The sequence below is a fragment of the Acinonyx jubatus genome, chromosome A2, assembly GCF_027475565.1.
Source record: "Acinonyx jubatus isolate Ajub_Pintada_27869175 chromosome A2, VMU_Ajub_asm_v1.0, whole genome shotgun sequence".
NCBI lineage: Eukaryota > Metazoa > Chordata > Mammalia > Carnivora > Felidae > Acinonyx > Acinonyx jubatus.
Genome location: NC_069383.1, coordinates 77,677,853 through 77,704,095, shown reverse-complemented (window position 1 = coordinate 77,704,095; position 26,243 = coordinate 77,677,853). Strand labels below are relative to the sequence as shown.

The window sequence follows — 26,243 nt, the reverse complement described above, 5'->3', positions numbered from 1 at the left end:
ACAGATCAGTTTTAATTCTAGCACCTGAAGCTATACAAGGGTATGCTTTATCAACTTCACGGGGCTGTTGTACACATTCAATAAAGTGACAACCGTGCAATATCACTTAGTATCTCACCATCAGGAACATACTTCTGAATTGTTGAAACACATCCACAAAATTAAAACCAAAAATCAGAAGCCATCCACAGTTATACTAATCGTCAAAGAGAAGTTTTACACTTACTACTTGATAGAACAGTCGGTACCTAGTACGGCACATCACAAGTGACTTCAGATTCTCACCCTGTTGTTGTCTACGGAGGAGGTTTCTCAAGCAGGTGTGTGACTGGCCAAGGGTGGGAGCCACCAGGACCAGGACCGGGATGGCAAGGACACCTCTACCACAGTTTCTATAGTTTTCACTGTTTTTGTTTTCTTTGTCAGTTAAAAGTGAACAGTGAGAATTAAATAATTATCTTTACATATACACAAGGTATGCTGTGAAAGCATATTTGCTTACAAACATATAAAAATACTTGTTAACTAGTTTGATAAGAAAATAATGTATAAAACTACATAGCAAAAACATTAATCATCTCTGACCCCGGAAAGATCAATTCCGTATTCTATATTACAAACAAAAAAACAGTTTTAGTTTTTTTTAATCCCGTATCCAGAAATACTTGAAAAGGCAGACAGACAGAAATTATTTATTTTTACTCTCAACATGGCTATGAGAAGAGTTAACTTAAAAAGCCAAGAACGTTGAAATGCCTAAATCCAGAATGAGTCCAAATATTTGGCCACAAAGAACATTATTATCATCTTTAGGAATGGAGGTGTAATAAAGGCTTTATACACAGTTTTTAATCTATAAACATAACAGGCATTTTGGTATTTTGGCCACTGGAAAACAAAGGCTGTAGCGTCAGTAAAGGTCTGAGATGTCCCACATCTGTGGATTCAATTCAGTGTACTTAAGGTTAACTAAAGTTGACATCAAAATTTTTAGAGATAGGCAAAAAATTCACATTTAAAAACAACTTATGTTTCTATTTAGAGTAACAATAGGCAATATCATTCCAGAAGTTACAAGTTAATTTCACAACCTATGACTTCAGCTTGGTAAACAGCTTAGGTTCCAAAACTGATTCATCCCTATTAAAATGTAAGCCCTTAAAAACGAATGTGTCTATGTATATAGATCATTATTTTTAAGAAATCAGATAATCTTTGAGGCAGCCTTAGTGTTTCCTTTAAATGTGTCTCAAAATGACCATAGGATTAGCTTCACGGAAAGGATTAGCCAGCTTCTTGGTCTAAGGCTACTAGTCACGGTGATCATTTGTCCAAGGCTAGAAAGGTACCAACACAATGTGATGTAAACCATAAGTGGAAGAGGAGACGACGAGGGCTTTTCCTGGTAGTTGGTAGCTAAAATTCAAGGGATTCTTAGAAAATGGCACAATGGCAGCCTTTCTTGTCTTCTTTCCGTGTTGGTTCTGGTAAAGGAGGACATTCCTGCTCTCGAAATTTCCTTATAACCCGGACACGTTCATGGAAAGCTTGATGTACATTCATCGCAATCTTTGCTGACGCCTCCATGTATGTTACCTTAAGCTGTCGTGTTAACTGTTGTCCTTCCTGTGTTACCTGTCTTTGATGATCCAGATCTGCTTTATTACCAGTTAAAATCATTGGAAACTCATCACGATCCTTCACTCTGAGAATCTTTGAAACTTGAAGATTTCTTCAAAACTGCCTCGATCTGTGACTGAAAAGACCAACAGGAGACCCTAGCCAGCTCTCAAATACTGTTCTCTCAGAGCTCCAAACTCTTCTTGTTCTGCCGTATCCAGAATATCTAGCTGGGCTGCTCTCTCATCTATCACACACTGCTTTATGTAGGAATCCTCGATGGTTGGGTCATAGTCCGTCACAAAATAGGACTGTTATAACGGGGTCCCTTCCTTCTCTCGCACCCTATGCCACACCTTTTAGGTTGACCAAAGCGGAGAGACATCTGGGTTTCTCATTTTTAAAATCCCGAAAAAGATCTTTCAACCTTCTTAACCAGAGCAAATCCTAAGAATGAAGAATTCCATCGCTCTTGTCTTTACCACAAGCCCTGACTTTTCCAATACTAAATGTTTTTAAAACAATTCTTGCTGAAACTTCAACAGTAGCATTTTCGAATGACCTATATATATAGTTAATAGTTTTCCTGAGTGATATAATCCACGAATTCATTCAAATTAAATTATTCAACACTTTTAATATTCCATCAGCCAAGCTATTATGAGCTTATTAAATGATTAATCCCAGTGTGATTTTCGGAAAAAAATAATGAGTGCACTCTATGTCAGCTTAGAAATATAATTGCACCATTATTGTGCTAAACTATTATCAAAGAGAATACAGTATTAGGTACATTAGCAATGACATTACTTTGCCTGCTGAATTTTTGCTTATAGAATTATTTGAAATAGAGGATTTGTACAGTCAATTAAAACCTAAGTATTTAAGGAATAATACGTTTAATTATTTGCAAGTTACCAGGTTGTTTGTATAGTTCTTTGACACAACAAATGTAGAAAATGTTTCCTTGAGGAATGTCAAATTATTTAATACCATAAAATTCCAAGGTCTGTTTTAATAAAAATTAAAATCTCCTAAATGTTATAGGAGTAAAATAGAGGAATGATTTCTAAGGCTGTCGCTAATTACCTTAGTTTTCCTTAGTAATGAACTCTAGTTTTGTTCAAATCAGCAACATGCTCAAGTAAAGGAATTGGCAATTTCCTTGGAAAGATGGATGCATTCATTCCCAATGATTCCTAACTGAGAATTAAGGCACAATTGAGGTTAACTAAATAAGGAGGAAATTTTTCTGCTGTAAATAAATGATACACAATGTAGTCAGCAGGACATGAGTATTAACTGGTGAATATTTTCCACTGCATACAGTTCATCAGTTCATCTTTATCCTGCGCTTGCTTGAAATAACTTCTTTTAGATTTAATTACATTCTTTTTTTCGTAAATTTTTTAAGTTCATTTTTCTTTAGCTTCGTTGAAATATTAACACGTAATATATGTAAAGTTTAAGGTGTATAGTCTGGTGACTAGATACAAGCATATATTGTAAATAGCACAATAATCTTCATCCTCTCACCTTTAATATGGGGGAGGGATAGTAGTATTTCAGATTTATTCTCTTAACAACTTATAAGTATCTAATACAGTATTGCTAATTATTGTCATGATGTTATACACTAGATCCCCAGACTTAGTGATATTGTAGCTGGGAGTTTGCACGCACTTTGAGCACATTCTCATTTTTGCCACCCACAGCCCCTGGCAACCACCCTTTTACTCTGTGTGTATGAGGTTGGCTTTTTTAGATTCTGCACATACATGACAACATAAAGAACCTGCAGAGTATTATGTTAACTGAAATAGTCATAGAAAGACAAATGCCATATGATTTTACTCAGATGTGGAATTTAGGAAATAAAACAAATGAACAAAGAAAGACATCAACAACGACAAAAAAAGATTCTTAAGTATAAAGAAATGGTGGCTGCCGGAGGGGAGGTGGGTATGGTCAAAGGGGAAACAGAAAAAGGGGATAAAAAGCGTACTTTTCTTGATAAGCACTGAGAAATATATAGACTTACTGAATCATTATATCACACCTGAAATTAAACTGTCAATTATGTTTGTAAAAAAAAAAAAAGTATCTGTCCTTCCCTGATTTTTTCCCCTTAGTATAATGCCCATCCATGTTGTCGTAAAAGGCAGAATTTCCTCCTTTCACAGGGTTAAATAATATTCCATTGTTCTGTATCTACACTACCTTTTCTTTGTCCAGTCACCTTTTGATACACATATGGGTAAATTTGATATCTTGGCTGTTGTGCATGATACTGCAATGAACATGAAACTACAAATAACTCTTCAAGATTCTGTTTTCATTTTCTTTATCTATTACCTAGTACTGCAGTTGCTAAATCATATGGTAAAATTGTTTTTTATTTTTTTGAGGAAACTCCATACTGTTTTCCATGGTGGCCATACCAATTTATATTCCCAAAGTAGTACACAAGCGTTCCCCTTTTCCCGCATCCCCACCAACACTTGTTGTCTCTTGTCTGTTTGATAATAGCTATTCTAACAGGTGCGGAATAATATCTTAATATGGCTTTTATTGGCATTTCTCTGATGATTATTAGCAATGTCGAACACCTTTTCATGTACCTCTTAGCCATCTGTATGTATTACTTGGAAGAATGTCTATCATCCTCTGCCCACTTTTTAATTAGGTTGTTTGGTTGTTTGCTGTTGAGTTGTGTGTATCATTTCTATATTTTTTATATTAACTCCTTATCTGATCGATGGTTTTGAAAATATTTTCTACTATGTTGTCGATTGCCTTTTTTTTCTGATTCTTTGTTTTGCAAAAGCTTTGTAATTCAACATAGTTCTACTTGTTCATTTTTGCTTTTGTTGCTTGTGATTTTGTTGTCACATCCAAAATAATCATTGCCGAGACCCATGTTTAGAAACATTTTGCCTGTGTTTCCTTCAGTAGTTTTACAGTTTGGGATCTTGAGTATAATAATTTAAGCCATTTCAAGTTAATTTTGGGGAGTGGTATAAGATAGGAGTCAAGTTTCATTCTTCTGCATGTTATAGTCTAGTTTTCCCAACACCATTTATCGAAGAAACTATCTTTCCGGCATTGATTCTACTTGATTCCCTTGTCAAATATTAGTTAACCATATATTCAAGGGCTTACTTCTGTGCTCTAGATTCTGTTCTACTCTTCTGTGTGTCTATACTTATGTCAGTACTGTACTGTTTTGATCACAACAGCTTTGTAATAAAGTTTGAAATCAGGAAGTATAATGACTCCAGCTTTGTTCTTACTCAAGATTCGTTTGGTGATTCAGAGTCTTTTGTTGTTAAAAATTTTAGGATCATTTTTCTCTTATTACAAAAAATGTCATTAGAATTTTGATAGGGCTTGCATTGAGTCTTTAGATGTCTCTGTGTAGTATGGACATTTTAACACCATTAATTTTTCTGATGCAGAAACAGGATATCTTTTCATTTATTTGTGTCTTCATTTTTTTTCATTAGTGTCTTAAATTTTGTAAATGAAATATATTTGACATATTATAAATTTAAGTTTACAAAATGTTAACTTGATACATTTATATATTGTGATATAAATGCCATAGCAGCAATCATTACCTTACATTATTACCTCTGTCACCTTACATTATTATATTTCTTTTTAGTGATTAGAATAATCAAGTTCTAGTCTCTTAGCAAGTTTGTTATAATACCATTGAATAATGGTTATAATATCATCATTAGTGGTTATAATACCATTGTTTTCTGTATTTACTACACTTCCCATGAGATCTAAGAGCTTTTTTACTACTCATATGTTTGTGACCTCAAACAATATTTGTCCTTCCCCTCCACACTCCCATCCCTTGGTAACCATTTTACTCCGTTTCTATGAATTTAGCTTTTTTAGATTCCACATATGACTGATACCATACATTTTGTCTCTCTCAGACAAATTTCCTCAAATTCCATTCATGTCTTCACAAATGGCAGGATGTTGTATATATCTTTCACTCCCGGATTAAAGATATTCCTATATATTTTGATGCTATTGTAAATGGAATTGTGTTTCTTTTTCAGATAGTTTTTTTTTGTTAGTGTATAGACACAACTAATCTTTTTATATGAATTTCATATCCTGCAACTTTACTTACTTTGTTGATTAGTTCCAGCGGTCTTTTGGTAGAGTCTTCAGGGATTTTCTCTGTATGAGATCTTATCTTGCATAAACAGAGATAGTTTGACTTCTCTCTTTCCAATCTGGATGTCTTGTACTTAGTTTTCTTGCCTGATTGCTCTGGTAGGACTTCCAGTGCTATACTGAATAGGAGTGGAGAGTGAGTACTTTCGTCTTGTTCCTGATCTTAGGAGGAAAGTTTTCAATCTTACACCATTGAGTTCTTTATATATGGCCTTTGTTATGTTGACATGCATTCCTTTTTTACCCAATTTCTTGAGTGTTTTTAACATGCATGGATGTTGAATCTTTTGAAATGCTTCTTTTCCATCTCTTGAGATGATCACAAGATTTCTACCATTTTATTTACTACATTTAGTATTTTGCATCAATATATTGATCTACTCTGGTATCCCACTTGATCAGGGTGTATGGTCCTTTTATGTACTGTAGAATTTGGTTTGCTAGTATTTTGTTGAGAATTTTTGCGTATATATTTATCTGTAGGGATATTCACCTGTAATTTTCTTACAGTGTCCTAATGTGGCTTTGGTATGAGGGTAATGCTGGCCTCACAAAGTAAAGTTTAGTTTTGGAGTATTACCTCCTATTTTTAAGAAGAGTTTGAGAAGGACTGGTATTAATTTTTTTTTTTTTTAATGTTTGGTAGAATTCACCTATGAAGTCATCTGCTCCTGGTGTATTCTATGTTGGAAAGCTTTCCATTACTGTTTCAATCCTGTCATTCATCATTGGTCTGTTCAGATTTTCTGTTTCTTGATGATTCAGTCTTGGTAGATTCTATGTTTCTAAGAATTTTAAGTTAAAATTGTTTATAGTAGTATATTGTCCTTGTATTTCTGTGTTACTAGGAGTAATGTCTACTTTTTGACTTCCAAATTTTTTTAATGTTTATTTTTGAGAGACAGAGAGTACACACATGGGAGGGGCAGAGAGAGGGAGACACAGAATCTGAAGCAGGCTGCAGGCTCTGAACAAGCCATGAGGACAGAGCCTAATGTGGGGCTCAAACTCACAAACCGCAAGATCATGACCTGAGCTGAAGTAGGTCACTTAACTGACTGAGCCCCCCAGGCACCCCTTTCACTTCTGATTCTTCTTTTTCTTAGTCTAGTTAAGGATTTGTCAACCTTTTTATATATTAAAAAAAATACCTTTTACTTGTAATGATCTTTTCTATTAACTTTTTAATCTCTATTTACTTTTGCTCTGATTTTTTCATGTTTTTTCTTCTACTAACCTCGGACTTAAGTTCTTCTTTTTCTTACTCCTTGAGGTGTAAATGTAGGGTGTTTATTCAAGAGTTTTCTTTTCTTTTAAGGTAGGGATTAATTTCTCTTTTAGAACTGTTAGTCTACACCACAGTAATTTTGATACATTCCGTTCCATTTTCACTTGTTTCAAGTATTTTTTATTTCTGTTTTTATTTCTTGGATTCATTGCTCAGGAGCTTCTTGTTTAATTTCCATACATTTGTGAATTTTCCTTTTTTTTTTCTATTATTGATTTCACTTTTCATAACATTGTGGTCAGAAAAGGCAGCTGGTATAATTTCAGTCTTCTTACATTTGCCAAGATGTGTTTTATGATTTAACATATGGTATATCATGGAAAATGTTCTGTGCATGCTTGAAAAGGATATGTATTTTGCTACTGTTGGGTACAATTATCTGAATGTGTTTAGGTCTATTTGGTATAGTTCAAGTCCTGTGTATCCATACTGATTTTCTGTCTGGATGATATAACCTTTGTTTAAAGTGGGGTATTCAAGTCCCTTACTGTTAATGTATTATGTTTCTCCCGAGAGATATATTAGTATTTGCTTAGTGTATTTACATGCTCCAGTATGGATGAATATTTATGATTATTATAGCCTATTGATAAATTGGCCTGTTTATTGAAAAATTATTTGTTTTTTGTTACAATTTTCAACTTAATATCTATTTTTCTTATAAGTATACCTACCTCTGTTTTCTTTTCATTTCCAGTTGCATAGACTGTCTTTCTCCCCTATATTCACTTTGAGCCTAGGTGTGTCCTTAAAGCTAAGGCAAGTCACTTGTAGGCAGCATATAACTAAGTTATTTTTTAATCCATTTAGCCACAGTGTCTCTTGATTGGAGAATTTAGTCCTTTTACATTTAAAGTAATTTTTAATAGGTAAAGACTTATTAATGCCATGTTAATTTTTCCTGACTGGAGCTCTACCAAGGAAGCTACTTTGGACCATGGGATGGATATGCCTGGGTCCCCCAGAGCCTACAGGGAGTGACCCAGAGAGATCTGTGTAAGCCTGGTATTGGGAAAGGCGGATTCTGGAGTCTTCCCTGAGATGAGTCACTTTACCATCCATTTCTCATGAGGGAATGTCTCTTTCATTCTTTTTCTCTGTGATAGGCTACTTAGACTTGTAGGATGTGTAATGGGGGATATGTGAATCTATTCTCCTTACTGTTACCAAACCCAAGTTTGGCTGTCCCTTGCTTGAGAGGCCAATACTCAAGAGATGAGTTTTGATTGGAAAGGAACTTGAGCTTTATTCAGGAGGCTGGCAACCTGGGGAGAAGGCGGATTCTTGTTCAAAAGCCCACTCCAAGGTTTCTAAGCCTGGCCCAAGGGTTTTTAAAGGGTTTTAGGGTAATCAGCAAAGAGAGCGCAGTGGCCTGCAACATTTCTTAATGATGTGTAGACCTGATGTTGCCAGCTACAAACATTATCTCAGTGGGAGGAGGTTGTTGTGGAGGGGGTCTGGTTCTTGTTTTTTGGTGTGCAGGAGTACTCTGTTATTTCTGCCAAAAAGGGCAAGGTCTACCGATCCCCAAAACCATTTGTGTAACCTAAAAAATAAACACACTGTGCTAAAAAATTGTGAAGCTAATCCAAAATCTGAGGCAGCTCCAAAGAGACTTGCTGAATTCTGTGGCCAGGAAAATTCTGGTCTTTCAGTCCTCAGGGTCAGTGGTCTGCAAATCTCAAAGAAAGTAATTTCATTCTGTTACAGATCGAGGGTCTTAGGTCAGCAGGTGAGGAGTGTGTTATCTTGAAGCAACTTTACCCTTAAGACCAACTGGAGTGCTCTTCTACTACCCTCCTGAATGTCTCTTTTTTTTTTTTATTTCTGTACTTCCTGCATATGCTTCACCCATATAAGCCCTGATCTAGATCTTTGGTTCTGTGTGCAGAATAGTTGTTCAGATTGATGTTTATGTGTGTGGTGGTGTGGAGGCATATTATTATGCCACCACTTTTTCTATTGGTTCATTTTAAGTTTAACATAAGATTTACATGTTCTATAGTCAGTTAGACATCTTTTATGTGTTGCTGGACTATATTATACAGTATTCATTTAAACTTTTCTCATATAATTGTATAAACGACTCAGCACCTGGTATTGGCATTTAACTCACTAATCCATACATTCATTTCTTAAGTTTATTTAGGTGTTTTTTTTTTTTACTTTTGTGATTTTGGTATACATTTGAAGATATTCTAAGGACTTTCTGAATTTTAAAAGGACTTTTTTATTCTAAACCATCTGATGAAATAGAATACCTGTAATTTGGCTACAAGTATTGTGAATTGGCAGTAATATGTGTTGTTCCAAGTCAGTCAAATAATTGCAAATACTCAGTTTGTTCATATATTACTATAATTTGAATCAATAATATTCCCAATTATTAACAATGATAAGTAAACCAAAATGTAATTTGCTTTATATGTGTCCATGCGAGATGTTATAGGAATATACTGAATATGCATCCCTTCTTTAAAGATATTCCTATATACATACAGTTCATGGTTCTTCAGGATTTCCACTGAACAAAAAATCTAACTGTATTAAAATGCAAAAAAGCATAATGATAGCCAATAAGTGAGTCGTAAAACTAAATTTCAAAAAAAATATTTAATGGTTTCTAAACATTTTCCATTAGAAGTAACCATATTGTGGTAGTTCTTAAAAGTAAACTCATTTTTAAAGCCTGATTGTCAGTTGCTAAATTATGTTTTTGTGATTGCACCTTGTAAACCTTTGTCAGGTTTTTTGCAAGAAACCCAGTTATCCAGTAGAGTAGCTACTGGATAGTTACCATTATCAGTAATGTAATAAATACTACTGGACGTGGAATGCAATTTAGGTTGAAAACAGAAATACTATTTCCACCAGCACTTATACTCTTGTATTCCAAGGTCAGTGAATTTGCAAAGTGTACACACATAAGAATATTGATAGATATAGATATATATAAATAGATATCCAGAAATGGCAGGGAACTGAAAACATTGGTGAATAGCAGTAAAATCAGTGATTCAATCCACTAAACCAACTTAATGAACAGTCAAAGTTGTGTGACAAATTACCAATTTAAATTTTTTGCATTATAGTGTGAATACATGGGTAGTATTTGGCAAAAAAAATATATTTAGCACTTAGAAAACTGTTTTGTTTTCTTGGACAATATATGCTTATTTTCTGAACATTTAAAAAAAATATTCTAAGACTTGAGGAACCTGGGTGGCTCTTTCGGTTAAGCGTCTGACTCTTGATTTCGGCTCAGGTCATTTCACAGTTTGTGGAATTAAGCTCTGTATTATCAAGCTCTGTACTAACAGTACAGAACCTGCTTAGGATTCCTGTTCCCTCTGTCTGTGCATCTCTATTGAAATAAATAAATAAACTTAATTATAAGACTAAATTATTAAGTCTCTGTCTCTCTCTATATATATGTGATATACATACACACACACACACACACATATATATATATGTACATATATATGATACACATATATATATGTACATATATATATAATACCAAACAGATGAACAAATCTATCTATCTATGGAGAGAGAGGAGAGGGGTAGAGGGAGAGAATCTTAATCATGCCCTAGGCTCAGCATGGAGCCTGACATGGGGCTTGATCCCATGACCCTGGGACCATGACCTGAGCCAAAATCAAGAGTCTGACGCTCAACCAGCTGAACCACCCACGCACCCCTAAGTCTGTATTTGATGAAGTTATTCTAATACTCTAAGCTCAGTAATATTTATCTATTTGAATGGTAACACACATGGTCATGGTCATGGTCAACTTTTATCTATTTCATTATTTTATGAAAAATATGTATGAAAATATAAGGCAAATATTCTGTAAGCAATATTTCATGTGAATGCATTTGGTTATTAATCTTCAGGACTTTCAGTTGTAACTTGGCGATCATAATTGTCTCATATCAATTTATTTCAGTGACAACAGCCTTTTCCACTCTTTTTAAAATTATTTTTTTAATTTAAATCCAAGTTAGTTAACATATAGTATAAACATATAGTGTAATAATAATTTCAGGAACAGAATTCACTGGTTCATCACTTACATATAATACCCGGTGTTTATCGCAACAAGTGTCCTCCTCCATGTCGGTCACCCCTTCAGCCCCTCCCCCCACCCAACGTCCCAACAAGCAACCCTCAGTTTGTTCTCTGTCTTTAAGAGTCTCTTATGGTCTGTCTCCCTGTTTTTATATTATTTTTGCTTCCCTTCCTTTTTGGTCATCTATTTTGTATCTTAAATTCCACGTGTGAGTGAAGTCATATGATATTTGTCTTTCTCTGACTAATTTCACTTAGCATAATACACTCTAGTTCCATCCACATTGTTGCAAATGGCAAGATTTCATTCTTTTGATAGCCGAGTAATATTCCATTGTGTGTGTGTGTGTATGTGTAAGTATATATATGTATGTGTGTGTATGTGTGTATGTATATATATATATATATACATATATATATACATATATATGTGTGTGTGTTACATATATATATAACATCTTCTTTAACCATTCATCAACCAGTGGACATTTGGCTGTTTCCATAACTTGGCTATTGTCAATAGTGCTGCTATCAACATTGGGGTGCCTGTGTCCCTTTGAATCAGCACTCCTGTATCCTTTGAATAAATACCTAGTAGTGTACTTGCTGGGTTGTAGGGTAGTTCTATTTTTAATTTATTGAGGAGCCTCCATACTGTTTTCCAAAGTGGCTTCACCAGCTTGCATTCCCACCAACAATGCAAAAGAGATCCTCTTTCTCTGCATCCTTGCCAACATCTGTTGTTGCCTGAGTTGTTCATGTTAGCCATTCTGACAGGTGTGAGGTGGTATCTCATTGTGGTTTTGATTTGTATTTCCCTGACGATGAGTGATGTTGAGCATCTTTTCATATGTCTGTTAGCCATCTGGATGTCCTTGGAAAAGTGTCTATTCCTGTCTTTTGCCTCTTTCTTCACTGGATTATTGGGGGGGGTTGGTTATTGAGCTTGATAAGTTCTTTATAGACTTTGGGTACTAACCCTTTATCAGGTATGTCATTTGCAAATATCTTCTCCCATTCCGTCACTTGCCTTTTAGTTTTTCTAATTGTTTCCTTCACTGTGCAGAAGCTTTTTATTTTGATGAGGTCCAAATAGTTCATTTTTCCTTTTGTTTCCCTTGCCTCTGGTGATATGTCAAGTAAGAACTTGCTATGGCCGAGGTCAAAGAGATTTTTGCCTGCTTTCTCTTCTAGGATTTTGATGGCTTCCTGTCTTATGTTTAGGGCTTTCATCCATTTTGAGTTTCTTTTTGTGTATCATGTAAGAAAGTGGTCCAGGTTCATTCTTCTGCATGTCACTGTCCAGTTATCCCAATGCAATTTGTTGAAGACACTGTCTTTTTTCCATTGAATACTCTTTTTTACTTTGTCAAAGATTAGTTGGCCATACGTTTGTGGGTCCATTTCTGGGTTCTCTAGTCTGTTCCATTGATCTCAGATGGGGTTATGTTTCAAAACCCCATGCTTCAGGGGCACCTGAGTGGCTCAGTCAGTTAAGTGTTCCACTTAGGCTCAGGTTGTGATCTCGCAGTTCCTGAGTTCAAGCCTCACGTGGGGCTCTGTGCTGACAGCTCGGAGTCCGGAGCCTGCTTCAGACTCTGTGTCTCCCTCTCTCTCTGCCCCTCCCCCCACTCACACTCTGTCTCTCTGAAGAAATAAATAAAAATAAAAACCCCATGCTTCAGTAATACCCCTGTGACTAGGACCTGCACCAACTCTACGGGGAAGGGTCTCGCTGAGCAATGGCCAGTTTCTGGCTTGCCCCAGAAAACATTTTGTGTGATCGCCCAGCAGCAGAGGTTCAGAGATTCTGGCAAACCACAACACACAGCTGGCACAAGGTTTCATTATGGCATGTTTGTCCCATTACCAGAAAACATGGCTGCTCTCTAGGGTCTGCTGGACCTTTGCGTGTGGGGAGGCCATACGGCCTCTACCCAATGCCCTCCTGGCAGGGGAACCACTTCTCCCTACCTGGCACAGTGTCTGCCTCTGGGGATTCTCCCCACTTCCCCACAGGGCACCGCCAGGCACTGAGCTCCAGAACTTCAGGCTCTGGGCTCCAATGATTAGTATTGAAACCCTCTCCTCTCTTCCTGTCCGTGGTTTTGGGGAAGAGACTTCTCACACTCTCCTGTGGGGGTTTTCACTCTTCCTCTCCAGCCTCTTTCGGGGGAGCGCTTTTCTTGCACAGTCCTCTTACACTGCATTCTCCTTCCTTCCCTTTTGCTGCCGTCTCTCTGCAAAAACAGCTCCTTACTCTCTTCGGCTTTTCTCCCCCCGCCCCCAGTTCCCCTCTCCCCACCGATTGCCTGCGAGTTCTGTGGCTCACGTTATGCAGATTGTTCTGTTCATCCTCAGGTCAGTTTCCTACGTGTTCAAAATGGTTTGGTGCTGATCTAGCGGCGGTTCGGGGACGAGACGAGCTCAGGGTCTCCGTGCTGCTCCAAAATCTTAACTCCTCTCTGCAGCCTTTTCCACTCCAAAATGTCCTAATATGATGTTTGATTTCCACACCAATCTGCTCTGTTTTCTCGATATAAGTGACAAACCCATCCTTTCAGGTGCTCTCATTTGTTATTTCTTTTTTTTTATTTTCAGTAGACTTTAATTTTAGAGCAGTTTTAGGTTGACAGCAAACCTGAGTTGAAAGGACAGAGATTTTTCTGTGTACTTGCCGCCCTCATTTTACGAATCTCTCCTATTATCAAAATCCTATGCCAAAGTGCTTTGATATAACTGATGAACCTACATTGACACATCATTGTACCCAAGGTCTATAGTTTACCATAAAATCACTCTTGGTATTGTGCCGTCTGTGGGTTTGGATAAATGTATCATGACATGTATTCACCATTATATCATCATATGGAGTGATTTCACTGCCTTAAAATTTCACCATGCTTGACCTATTCACTCTCCCACCTCCCCAATCACAGGCAACCAATGATTTTTTTTCCTGTCTCCAAACTTTTGCCTTTTTCAGAATGCCATACACTGATAATCATATAGTATAGAGGCTTTTTGAATTGGGCTTTCATTTCGTAACTTGTATTTAAGTTTCCTCCCTCTTTTCGTGCCTTGATCGCTCTGTTTTATTTACCACTGAATTATATTCCATTGTTGAGAGATACCACAGTTTGTTTATAAATTGAATTACTGAAAGATATCTCGGATGCTCCCAAGTTTTTGCAATTATGAGTAAAGCTATTAAAAACATCCCTGTACACGTTATTGTATAGACATAAGTGTTCATTGCCCGTGGATAAATAGGCAGCAACATGATTGCTGGATCACATGGTAAGAATATGTTTTGTATTTTAACAAACTACCAAAATGTTTTCTAAAGTATCCATATCGTTGTGCATTTTAACCAGCGACAAATGACAGTTTCTGTTGTTTCTCATCACCCCTGCACTTGGTGTTATTTGTGTTCTAGATTTTGACCAGTCTAATAGGTGGCTGGTGGTACCTCACTGGGGTTTTGTTTTTGTTTTTGTTTTTTTAAGGTTTATTTAACTTTTTGAGAGAGACAGAGACAGAGAAAGACAGTATGAGCAGGGGAGGGGCAGAGAAAGAGACACACACAGAATCTGAAGCAGGCTCCAGGCTCTGGTCTGCCAGCATAGAGCCTGATGCGGGTCTTGAACTCAAGAATCGCGAGATCATGAGCTGAGCTGAAGTCAGACGCTTAACTCCCTAAACCACCCAGGTGCCCCCCTCACTGCTGTTTTAACTTGCCTTTCCCTGATGATTTAAGATGTGGACCATCTTGATATGTGCTTTTTTGCCATCTGTATATCTTCTTTGGTCAAGCATCCGTTTAAGTCTTTGGCTCGTTTTCTGATTAGGTTTTCTTACTCTTGAGTTTTAAGGTTTCTTTTTATAATTGAAGAACACTCCCGTATCAGATGTGTCATTTGCAAGTATCTTTTTTCTCATTCAATGGAATGTCTTGTCATTCTTTTCACATTGTCTTTCATGGAGTAGATGTTTTTAACTTTAATGATATCCAGCTTATTAGTTACTTCTTTCATGGCTAGTGCCTTTGGTGTTGTATCCAAACACATCATCACAATACACAAGGCCTTCCAGGTTTTCCTCCCTGTTGCCTCCTAGGAGTTTTATGTTTTATGTCTTCTTCAATTTCTTTCGTCGTTGTCTTAGAGTTTTCAGTGTTCAGTTCTTTTACCTCCTCTGTTCAATTTATTTCTAGATATTTTATTCTTCCTGATGCAACGATAAATGGGATTGCTTCCTTAATTTCTCTTTATACTCATTCATTATTAGTGTACAGAAATCCAACAGATTTTTATATATTAATTCCTTATCCTGTCACTTTATTGAATTCATCTATTAGCTCTCACAGTGTTGTTGGCAGAGTCTTTAGGGTTTTTTATATATGTCACCTCCAAATAGTGACAGTTTTATGCTTCTCCGTTTCTGATTTGCTAGTTGCTCCAGCTAGGGTTACCAATACTATGTTGAATAAAAGTGGGTAGCATGGGATCCTTGTCTTCTTCCTAATCGTAGAGCAAATGCTTTTAGCTTTTCACCATCAAGTACAATATTAGCTGTGGGTTTGTGATATACGGCCTTTAATATGTTGAAGTATGTTCTTTCCAAATCCACTTTGTTGAGAGTTTTTATCATAAATCAATGTGAAACTCTCAAAATGGCTTTAGTACATTTACTGGGACGAACATAAGATTTTAGCCTTTCATTGTGTTAATGTGGCATTTCACACAGATAGACTTACAGACGTGGAAACATTCTTACACCCATGGAATGAATCCTACTTGTTCATACTGTGTGTTCTCCCTAATGTATTACTGAATTCTAAATTTATCGTGTTAACATTTTGTTGAGGATTTTTGCATCTGTGTTCATCAGGGTTATTGGCCTCTACGTTTGTTTTCTTGTACTGTCCTTTTCCTGGTTTTAATAGAACATTTTATGATTCCACGTTCTTTCCTTTTTTGAGCATATTGTCACAATTGTTTTGGGGTTTTTGTTCTTAATTTTTTTGGCGATTGCTTAGCGTTTGCAGTATGTGTGACTAATCCATGGCTACTTTTAAATAATACTCTAACACCTCACAGGTAAGGCAAGTATCTTATAATTACAAGTAATCATAATTCCTCCCATTCATTCCTTGTATTATTTCTGTCATTCATTTCATATTTGTATCAGCAAACATAACATTTGAGAATGTTTATATTTGTGTGCGTAACACTGTCTTTTGAAGAGGGGAAGTTTTTAATTTTGATGATATCCAGTTTATAGATTTTTTCATTTATGAATCATACTTTTGATATAATGATTAGAAAATGTTTTCTTCTAGAAGTTTTATAATTTTAACTTTATATCAGGTCTATAATCCATTATAATTCAATTTTCAATATGATGTGAGGTATGAAAGGTTTTTGTTTGTAGCGGGGAGAACTAGGGATACAGAATTGTTCTCGTATATGTAAATATCTACAAACTGCCTAAGCTAAGATTTTGTTAAATCTATTCATAAATTTTTACAAAATTCCTATCAACAACATCGAGTCTTATCATAGACATATACTCTGAGGACTACAAAATAGCTAAGGAAATTAAGATAAAATATGTGAAAAGTTAACTCATGTATATCACATTTTTTGTTGGGTGTACCTTATAGATTTCTTAATTGTATATAATTTTAAATGGTATTGTAAAATTTCATTTTCCATTGCTTTTGTGTAGAAATACAATGATTTCATATCATAATTCATAATACACAATGTTGATAGACTAGCTTATTAACTTCTAGTAGTAATTTTGTAGATTCATCAAATTTTCTGCATAGATCTTCACATCATCGATGAATAAAGACATTTTTGCTTCTTCCTTTCCCATGTGGATGCCTTTTAATTCTTACTCTTTTATTTCCATGCCTAAATCTTCCTTGTAATGTGGAAATAATAGTGCTAAGAGCCAACACCTTGACATTTTTCCTGATTTTTTTTAGGGAGAGCATACATCTCTTTGGCATTGAGTATTATTAGCTGTTTGTTTTGTAGAGGTAGTTCCCTTCTGTTCTTAGTTTCATAAGAATAATGTATTTTGGATTATGTAAAACACATTTTGTCATGCATCAACTGAGATAATAGGATTTTTTAGTTTATTAATATTGTGAATTACTTCACTGACATTACAAAGTTAAACCAACTTTGCAATCTTGGCCTAAACCTCATGTAGTCATGATGTGTTACTATCTTTTTAATATTGTTGAATTAGCTTTGTTAATTTCCATTTAGAATTTTTGCATCGATATTTATGAAGAATATGGTCCTGATGTTGTTTTATATTCTCCTATTGTCATTCTTTAGTTAGTATTGGTATCACTAAAATGCTAATTTCACAAAATTATTTTGAAAACATTCACCTTTTTCAGTTTTCTGAGGAAGTTTTTATACATATGGCATTATTTCTTCTTTCAATGTTCAGTGTAATTCCTCAGTGAAGCCATTTAGCTCTAGGGTTTAATTTGTTGGCAGTTTTAAAACTACAAATTAATTTTTTTTAAGAATAGGTCTATTCAAGTTATCTACTTCTTTTTGAGAATACTTTGATTGTTTTTTGATGTTTTTTTCCCATTTCAGTTGATTCATTTCTTCATGAATATATTTCGATACTCTGTGTCTTTCATGAAGTATGTCTATGTCAGCTAACTTCTTGACAAAATGGCATAAACTTGTTCATAATATTATGATTTTCCTTGAAATAATTATAGATTGGGGAGCATCTGACTTTGGCTTAGGTCATGATCTCACAGTTCGTGGGTTCGAGCCCTGCATCAGGCTCTGTGCTGACAGCTCAGAGCCTGGAGCCTGCTTCAGATTCTGTGTCTCCCTCTCTCTCTGCCCCTCCCCTGCTCATGCTCTCCCTCTCTCTCTCAAAAATGAATAAATGTTAAAAACTTTTAAGTAAATAAATATTTATAGATTATGTCATGTGACATCATGTGTCTCATCCTGATACTGCTTAATTTGTGACTTTTCTTTTTTATCCTGAACAGTTTAGAGTGTTATAAATTTTATTAATCTCAAATAACTAGGTTTTGAGTTACTTGTTAAGTACTTTCTATCAAGTGCAAAAATATTTAGCATTTTTATGTACTTTTTAAATTAATTAGCCAACGTATCATTATGAAATCACCTTATTTAGCCCTGTCAATATGTTTTGCTTTGAAACCAACTTTGTCTGTTACCAGCTTTGGTTTGATTAGTGTTAATATCATATGTATTTTACTACCCTTTTACTTTACCCCGTTTCTTTATGTTTACAGTACGTTTCTTGTAGGCATCATATGGTTCTCACTTTTTATACAGTCCTGTAATGGTTTCTCTTTAATGGTGGTGTTTAGACCATTTCCACATAATGTCATCATTATTAAGGTTAAGTTTAACCATACAACTTTCTATTTGTGTTCTACTGGTTCAATCTGTTCTTTGCTACCTTTTTTGTCTCTTTTCTCCTTTGTTCAGATCTAATATAATTTTTTTAAGTTTATTTATTTTTTGAAAGAGAGAGAACATGGACACAAGTCAGGGAGGGGCAAAGAGGGAGAGAGAATCCCAAACAGGCTCTGTGCTGTCAGCTCAGAGCCCGATGTGGGGCTCCATCTCACTAACTGTGACATCATGACCTGAACTGCAATAGAGAGTCGTATACTTAACCAGTTGAGCCACCTAGGTGTCCCAAGATCTAGTATAAATTTTTAATGATCCACTTTATGAGTTTTGTTGACATATGGACAGCAATTTTTGTTGTTGAAATTTTAGGTTTTAGTTACAGTAAAAATAGTTAATATATCACAATATAACTTAAAATGGATATTATACCAACTTAAAAATTTTGTTTCATTTTTGTTATACAACTTCTAAATATTATATAAACACCAGGTTGTATCACTCTTGTTGGTTAAGAGTCAGTAACGTGTTAAATTTTTTTTAATTTTTTTAATGTTTATTTTTGAGACAGAGCATGGGGGGGGGGGGCAGAGAGAGAGAGGGAGACACAGAATCTGAAGTAGGTTCCAGACTCCGAGCTGTCAGCACAGAGCCCAGACACAGGGCTCGAACTCACGGACTGTAAGATCATGACCTGAGCCGAAGTCAGATGCTTAGCCGACTGAGCCACCCAGGCACCCGTCTTAACAAATTTTAAATGATGCCAAAAAATGTCATTTTTACCCATGTATTTACCCTGCCTAGTGCTTTTCCTTCCTTTGTGTGGATTCATGTTTATATTGAATATCATTTTTTCCATCTTAGAAAGTACTTTTTTATTGAAGTATAGTGAATACACAATTTTATATTAGTTTTAAGTATACAGCATGTTTTGATAACTCTGTAATTTATGCTGTGTTCACCTAGGTATAGCTACAACCTGTCACCATGCAGTGCCATTACAATACCATTGACTGTATTCCCTATGCTGTAGCTTTTATCCCCATGACTTAACATGCCCATAACTGGAAAGCTGTACCTTACATTGCCCTTCACTCATTTAGCATTTTGCCCATCTCCCAACCTTACTCCTTTCTGGTAACCCTAAGTTTGTTCTCTGTATTTATGGGTCTGTTTCTGCTTTTTGTTTGTTCATTTATTCCTTTGTTTTGTTTTCTAGAGTCTATATAAAATTGAAATCATATGACATTTGCCTTTTTCAGTCTTATTTCATTTGGTGGTCACAAATGCCCAGACCTCATTATTTTTAATTGCTGAGTAATATTTCTGTGTGTGTGTGAGAGAGAGAGAGAATGTGTGAGTATGTTCCACATCTTTATTCATCTATTAATGAATACTTGGATTGCTTCCCTGTCATGGCTATTGTAGATAATTGCAGCAAAAAAAAAAAAAATAGGGATGCACAGATCTTTTCAAATTAGTATTTTCCTTTTCTCTGAGTAACTACTCAGTAGTGGATCATATGATATTTCTATTTTTAATTTTTTAAGGACTCTCCATCCTGTTTTCACTCATGGCTGCACCAGTTTGCATTCCCACCAGCAGTGCAGGAAGGTTCCTTTTTCTCCACATCCTTGCCAGGACTTGTTATTTCTTGTCTTTTTTACTCTAGCCATTCTGGTAAGTGTAATATCTCCTTGTGGTTTTGAAGTACATTTCTCTGATGATGTGGTAACACATCATTTCATGTGTCTGTTTGCCATATATATTTCTTCTTTGGAAAAATGTCTATCAGGTCATTTTTAATCAGATTATTTCTCTTTTTTTAGGGCTTTTTGGTATAAGTTCTTTATTTCAGATATTAACTCCTAATCAGATGGATTATGTGAAAATACCCTCTCCTACTCACAGGGTTGCCTTTTCATTTTGTTGCTGGTTTTTTCACTATGCAAAAATGTTTATATTGCTGTAGTCCCAGTATTTATTTTTACTTTTGTTTCTGTTGCCTGAGGAAACCTATCTGGAGAAATATTGCTAAGACTGATGTCAAATACATTCCTGCCTATGTTTTCTCCTAGAAGTTGTAAGGTTTTAGGCCTCAAATTTAGGTCTTTAGCCCATTTTGAGTTTACTTTGCATGTAATTGTCCAGTTTTTTCAGTGAAATTTATCTTTTCCTCATTATTTTTTTTTGTTCGCCTCCTTTGTCATAGATTAATTGACCATATAAGCATGTGTGTTTTTTCCTGGCCTCCCTATTCTGTCCTTTTTCTCTGTGTATCTGCTTTTGTGCCAAGATCAGACTGATTTGATTACTACAGTCTCCTAGTACCTTTTGAAATCTGGGATTGAGACGTCGCTAGCTTTGTTCCTATTTCTCAGGATTGCCTTGACTATTAAGGTTCTGTGTGTGTGCGTGACTTCATACAAATTTTCATAGTACTTGTTCTACTTCTGTGAAAAATTCTGTTGGTATTTTGATAGAGATTGCATCGAATCTGTCAATTTTCTGGGCAGTATGAACATGTTAACAAACATTGATTCTTCCCATCCACAAACATGAAATCATTTTACATTTATGTCATATTCACTTTCTTTATTCTTTGGCATTTAATCTTTTTGGTGCAGTTGTAAATGGAATTGTTTTCTGAATTTCTCTTTCTGCTGCTTCACTGTTAGTGTAAAGAAATTCAGTTTCTATGTATTAATTGTGTATCCTGCAACTTTAGTGAATTCATTTTTTACTTCTAATTGACACTTTAGAGTTTTTTAATGTAATGTGTCATCTGCAAACAGTGATGGTTTAAATTCTTCCTTACCAATTTGGATGTCTTCTATTTGTTTCTGGGGTTGCTGCAGCTAGGACATACAGTACCATATTGAATGTAAGTGGTAAAAGTAAACCTCTTTCCCTTGTTTGGGATTTTGGAGGAAAAACTCTCAGTTTTAATCATTGAGTATGATGTTCACTGTGGGTTTTTCATCTGTGGTCTTTATTATGATGAGGTATACAACCTCTACACCTGCTTCTTTGAGAGTTTTTATCATACGTGGAGCAAATTTTACCATAAATGGATCAAATGGATAAAGTATTTCATCAAATGCTTTATCTCCATCTATTAAGGTAATCGAGTAAGTTTTGTCCTTCATTTTGTTAATAGAGTTTATCAGGTTGATGGACTTGTAAATTACAAAACCATCCTTGTATTTCCAGAGTAAATCCCACATGATTGTGAGCGACCCTTCTAATGTATTGTTGAATGTTTTTTGGTAATATGTTGTCGAGGATTTTTGTATCTATGTTCATCATGTGTATTTTCTTTCTGTAGAATTTTTGGGTTTGGTATCAGGGTAATGCTGACCTCATAGAATGAATTTGGAGGCTTTCCTTCCTCTTATATTTTTTGGAATAGTTTGAGGAGAATAGGTATTAACTCTTCTATAAGTGTTTGGTAGAATTCACCTGTGACTCCATCTGGTTCTAAAATTTTGTATTATGGGAGCTTTTGGTTGCTGATTGAATTAGATTACTACTAATCGGTTTATTCAAATTTTCTATTTCTGATTTAGTTTTGAAATATTGTGTATTTCTAGGACTTTATCCACTTTTCCTAGGTGATCTAATTTGTTGGCATAAATTTTTTCATATGATCCTTATAAGGGCTTTTATAATCCTTTGTATTTCTGTGGTATTGGTTGTTATTTCCCTTTCAGTTCTGATTTTGTGTCTTGTCTCTCTCTCGATGAGTTTGGCTAAATGTTTATAAATGAATCAGTTGTTGGTTTCATTGTTCTTTTTCTATTTTTGTCTCTATTTCATTTATCTCTTCTCTGAACTTATTGTTTCCTTCCTTCTATCAACTTGGCCTTTGTTTTACTTTTCCTAGTTCCCTTATATGTAACGTTAGATATTTATTTTTTGAGGTTTCTCTTGTTTCTTGAAGTAGGCCCATATCTATTTACATTTCCCTCTTAGAACTTCTTTCACTGAGTCCCTATTTTGGGCTGTTGTATTTTCATTTTTCATCTGTATCCATGTGTTTTTTAATTTCCTCTTTGAGTTCTTTGTTGAATAACCCATTGGTTATTCAGAACTCTGAAGGACCATTTTTAACGGTTCTTATCGTACAGATCTCGTACATCAATTCTCTCAGGTTGCATTTGGGAAAAAAAGTGTTTATTTTGCCTTCATTTCTAGAAGACCCTTTCTCTACTCATCAAATTCGCGGTTGACAACGTTTTGCTCAGTACTTTCAAGATGTTGATCAACCATCTTCTCACGTGCTTTGATCTGACAAAAAATCTGCTTTCATCCTTATCTTTCTCTTTAAATACGTATATTTTTCCTCGGGATGCCTTTAATCTTTTATATTTATAACTGATTTAGAGCTATGTAATTAAGATACTCCTTGGTACAGCTTTCCTCGTGTTATTAGGGCTTGATGTTCCTTGAGTATCTTGAATACCTGGGTTTAGTTTTTATCAGATTGCCAAACTGCTGGCTAATTATGTCTTCAAATATTTTTCCCTTTCTCTTTCAGGACTCTAATTATATGTAAAATAGACTGCTTAAATTTGTACCACACATCATATTGGGTTTTTCCCCCCCATTCTTGTGCTTTGTGTTTTGAACAGTTACTATTGTTAAGCACCCATGTTTATTGATTTTTTCCTGCAGTCTCTAAAAGTAATTATATCCAATGTATTTATTTTATGCGAAACATAATTTTTTGCTTCAAGAAGATCACATGGATTCTTGGGGCACCTGGGTGGCTCATTCTGTGGGGCATCTGACTCTTGATTTCAGCTCAGGTCGTGATCTGTTTGGTTTGTGAGGTTGAGCCCCAGTGGGCTCTGCACTGAGAGGACAGAACTTGCCTGAGATTCTCTTTCCCTCTCTGCCCTCCTCACATTTGCTCTCTCTCTCTCTCTCTCTCTCTCAGGATAAATACATTTATTTACTATTAAAGAATCAGATTCTCTCCATATCTTTATGCTTAAAATGTTCAAATTCTGTTTAGCTTTATGAACATGTAAACTATAGCTTTAGTAACTTCTCAGGAGCTACTTTGAGCATCTCTGTCACTACTGAGTCAGGTTTGTTTCATTTCGTTTCGTCATTTGGAGGATGCTTTTCTGCTCCTTTGCATGCTTGGTAATGTTTGGAGAAAACAGACTGTGAATTTTACTTTTATAGAAGTTAGATCATTTTCTATCCCTTCAGTTTTCTAAGGTTTTTGAGCTTTATGCGAGGCCATATTTAAGTTACTTGCAAACAGTTTGGTTTATTGTTGGAGTATGCGTTTTAAGAGTTTTTTAGGCAACATCAGAATGATGTTTAGTCTAAGGAGAACTACTCCAAACACTAAGGCAAGACCTTTTGACGTTCCCTACCAATGGCTTTTCCACTCTGGCTGGTGCCAATAGGCAATAGCATGGCCCTGTGGGAACCTTGGACACTGTTTCTCCAAACCCTTTGGTTTGTGTTTTTTTTTTTCTCCCCACCCTTGGGTAGTTTCTTCATGTGTGTGCACCAGTTCATATGCTACGATTTTTTCTAGGACAGACATCAATGAGTTTTCTCTCTGTTCTGCAAACCCTATTTTTTAATTTTTTTTAATTTTAATTCCAGTGTAGTTAATACACAGTGTTACGTTTCCAGTGTACCTTACAGATATTCAACAATTCTATACATTACTTAGTGCTTTTCATGGTAAGTGTACCTTAATCCTCCTTCATCTATTTTACCCATCCCCCTCTCACTCCTCCTCTGCTGTTTTTTATAGTTAAGAGTCTGTTTTTTGGTTTTCCTCTTTTTCTCACCTGTGTGCATTTTGTGTGTGTTTGTTTCTTAAGTAAGTTCCACAAATGACTGAAATCATATGGTATTTACCTTTCCCTACCTTATTTCACTCAGGATTATATGCTACATTCTCTAGATCCAACCATGCTGTGGCAAATGGGAAGATTTCATTCTTTTTAATGGCTGATTGAGATTTCACTATATATGTATACACACACACATCACGTCTTCTTTATCCATTCAGTTATCAGTGGACACTTGGACTCCTTCCATAATTTGTCGATTTTAAGTAATGCAGCACTAACCATAGGTGTGCATATATCTTCTCAAATTAGTGTTTTTGTATTCTTTGGGTAAAGAAAGATATTCCATGCTCATGGATTGGAAAGGTAAATATTCTTAAAGTGTGCATACTACACAAAGCAAACGACAGATTAAATGCAATCCCTATCAAAATACCAACAGCATTTTTTTTTTTACTGAACTAGAACAAATGATCCTAAAATTTGTACGGAACCGGAAATGAACCTGGATAGCCAAAACAATCTTGAAACAGAAGAGCATGGCAGGAGGTATTACAATTCTGGACTTTAAGTTATATTACAAAGCTGTAGCAATCAAAACAGTTTGGACCTGGCACAAAATTACACACAAAGATATCTGGAACGGAATAGAAAGCCCAGAAATAAACCTACGACTATATGGTCAATTAACCTTTGACAAAGTGGGTAAGAATATATAATGGGAAAAAAAACAATCTCTTCAACAAATGATGTTGGGCAAACAGGAGAAACTGGAGCACTTTCTTACATCATACACAAAAAATAGCTGAAAATGGATTAAGAACCTAAATGTAAGACCTGAAACCATAAAAATACAAGATGAGAGCACAGGTAATAATTTCTCTTACATCAGTTGTGGTAACATTTTTCTAGATATGTCTTCTAGGACAAGGGAAATAAAAGCAAGACTAAAGTATTGGAACTACAACAAAATAAAAAGCTTCTGCACAGCAGAAGAAACAACAAAACTAAAAGATAACCTACGGAATGAGTTATTTGCAGATGACTTATCTGATAGTGGGTTAGTACCAAAATATACAGAGAATTTACACAACACCCCCCCCAAAAAAAACCCCAAATAATCCCATTAACAAATGGACAGAATACACGAACAGACATTTCTCCAAAGAAGATCTACAAATGGTCACGGGACACATGAAAAGTTGCTCAACAGCCCTCATCATCAGGGAAATAAAAATCAAAACCATAAGAGACAAGTGTTGGTGAGGATGTGGAGAAAAAGTAACCCCATGCATTGTTGGTGGGAATGTACTGGTGCAGCCACTGTGGAAATAGTATGAAGGGTCCTCAAAAAATTGAAAATAGAAGTACCAAAATGTCCAGTAATTTGACCACCGGCTTTCTAGATCTGCGTAGACTTTCAGCTACATCTGCTCCACTCTGGGAGTCCACACCCTCTGCCTGAGTTACTCTTTCTGCATTAGGCCTGGAAAGTTTCATTGCAGTAAGCTGGGTGATTGCGGGGCTCACTTTGTTTTCCATCTCTCAAGGATTATTTTCCTTCTTTGTAGGATTTCCAGTTTCTTGAAATTCATGGTTTTAAGTGGAACATAAATCTACTCCCTGTTATTCCATCGTTAGAAGCAGAAGTCCCTTTTTTTTTTTATCATCATTAAACATTAACAAAATGTTCTCATAATCTTTTCACTAGTGTTTCTGGTGGTTTTTTTTTTAACCAAATACAAATGTTTTACTATAGTTTCAGTAACACTTTCTACTTATTATTC

At 35.5% G+C, this 26,243-nt stretch overlaps 1 pseudogene; it reads right to left on the bottom strand.

Annotated features, from left to right (window-relative positions):
- Positions 1–25,998, bottom strand: LOC106971748 (ras-related protein R-Ras2-like; annotated as a pseudogene).
- Between the last annotated feature and the right edge of the window lie 245 nt (positions 25,999–26,243).